Below are 2,556 nucleotides of genomic sequence, written 5' to 3'. Positions count from 1 at the left end.
ACCGTCACGATTTCACCGGACGCCTTCTCTCTCTGCACTGCCGGGGCAGCGGGGAAGCAGAGGGCAAGGCAAACGGGGAGGGGAGACCAGCCACCCCCTTGGCCCTCGCTCCTTCTCCTTCCCCGGGGCTCATCTCCAACTGCCAGCCTGGTCAGGACCCCGACTCCTCACCTATCAAATTGCATTTGCCAGGCTCCCAACCCCACCGAGAGGTGTAGCCTTTAGGCTGGAAACTCCTGATCTACAGGTTTGAAGGGAGACGGATCCCCTAGGATAATAAAGAAAAGGGCTGAGAAGAAGATAAAATACCCTTGGGGAGGTGGGAAGCAGCGCAGAGCTGACGCTTGTCTCCAAGCTGTGTTTGGCTTTATACTACCACAGAGAAGAGACACGAAAGCCTGCCAAGGAGCTGTGGAGGCTGTCGTAACAAATCACCCTGCTCTGATGGCCGAGGAAGCGGACACCAAAACACCTGCTCCTAATACCTCTGCATCGGCCCCGGGAAGAGTTCTTATTATCCCGTCTGTTAGCCATGGCCTCTGGCAGGCAGGCACTGTCTAGTGATCCTCCGTAGCGCCGGTCTAATGAAGCTCATGTTAAAACAGCAGGAGCTGCTGGCATCTAAGCTTGGACCAGACTTATCCTGGGAAGAGCCCCAACAGCCATCCGTAGCAATGCCTGCCGCTGCCGGGGTACCCATCCCCTGCAGCCCTGCCTGGTGGGAGCCCCGTGGTGCAGCCTAATCGGTGTCAGCCCCACGCACGCTCGTTGCCACAGCATCTGCCCGGGGACACAACTAACATCCCTCTGACATATGCCAGGGGACCGTATTGCTTTAGCGTTGCCATGCTATGTCCCCAAAGGACTGTGCAGTAAAAAACAAGCAGGGATGCAACGTAATAGCGTAACCTCGTTTCCAGCTTTTATTTTTCTTTAAGAAGCTGGTCCTGTGATGCAATCTCCTGATCAAAGCCCCTCATTTCTACCCAGCAGTGAAAGGAAAAGGTTATGAAACTGTTAAGCAATTTACTACGTCAAATCGCAGCACCGTGCCAGTGCTGCACAAAGTGTCCAGCCCAAACACAGCCTGGCAGAGGAATAAAGCGGTGAGGGGAATACTGGGAAGACTTTGTGCTCCTCGCACAGAGAAGTCACGTATTACGTAGGCAATTCATGTGTTACGTCTCGCCTCCTCTTTGATATTCCCTAAGAAACTCTTTGTTTTGCAAGTCAGACCACAAAAGTTCCTTGAAAGGCAGAGCAGCGGTGACAGCGGGGAGAGGCGTAGGCAGGGACAGACTGGTGACACCCTTGTGAGAAGCACCAAAGCCCCAGCACCAAGTAAACAGATTAAGGTGGAAGTTGAGGGAAATCAGCCACCCCATCTCCTTACACCGGGGACTTCCTGAGGGTTTGGGTTTTTTTCCTGAAGCAATGGCTTGGCACTCAGCAAGGGTGGTAAAACTGGTTTAAACGGTCACCACCCCGACTGCCCCCCTTCCCCAGATATTTTTGTTCCCACTATTGCTGCAGGGTGTAAACACCCCGCACTTGAGAAGAGATGGAGGAACTGATCTGGCTGGAAACTCCCTTCCCCCTTTCCCCTGGGCTATTTTCCATCTGGATCTGTGCTCCTGTTTAGTTCATCACCCAGCTACGCGAGCAGCTGTGGCAGCATGAGGCAGGGGACGATGCGGGGGACATGTGAGCAGCTGGGGGTAGCCCTGGTGCTTCCTTAAGCCAGCACTGCCCACAGAAGGTATTTCCCCCAGCCAGGATTTTACGGTGTCATGCTTTTCAGAAGACACAGGTCCCATCATTTATATGAGATTTCGTTATATTTATTTAAATGAAGATGGTTTGAGGGAATATATTTTGGCTGGGTGGAGGTAGAACAAACTTTATAGGCTTTGTAGTCTCTCTGCCACGTATGCAGAGTTACAGCCAAGATAGGATACAGTAAAGTTGGCTCAGGTGTTTATTACGACAGCAATCTACCCACATGCAAAATTTGTCTTCCTCTTCCTCCTCAGCTCACTCGCAGGGTGTGAAAAGGTATGTGTTCGTGCAGCAAGGGCACGGTTGCGGGGAAAGCCGGCTGTGGTTTGCTGCTGCCTTTGTACTTGCAATGGTTTACCTGGCTTCAGCCGGCAGCACTGTTTTCTAGGCGGCCAGGACCCAGAGCTAGCTTACAGCGCAGTCTGGAGATGTAGATGAGCAGTTTCTGCAACCTCAAAACATTTCCTCTGTGCCACTCAGCATGGAAAAGGCTGAAAAGAGCGTGTCTTCCGTAATCCTCCAAAAGTGAGAGGGACGCGCTCAGGACCGGTGGCTTTCCTATCCCCTTTGGAGGGAGGGAGGTTTGAGACACATCCTGCTTTATCCATCGTCACATTAAATCCAATGATTGTTTTACACTAGTGGGCTGTGCCAGTGCGGTCTGTAGGAGGAATACATAAAAACGATCAGATGCGAGATACCCCTATAAACTCTTACGACTGTTTACTGTACTTTACCTGGACTGTAACAAAATGCTACAGAAAGCACAGTCAGAAC

This window comes from Cariama cristata, unplaced genomic scaffold (assembly GCF_000690535.1).
Source record: "Cariama cristata isolate BGI_N322 unplaced genomic scaffold, ASM69053v1 scaffold10117, whole genome shotgun sequence".
NCBI classification, from domain to species: domain Eukaryota; kingdom Metazoa; phylum Chordata; class Aves; order Cariamiformes; family Cariamidae; genus Cariama; species Cariama cristata.
Note: the sequence above shows the minus strand (reverse complement) of the source record.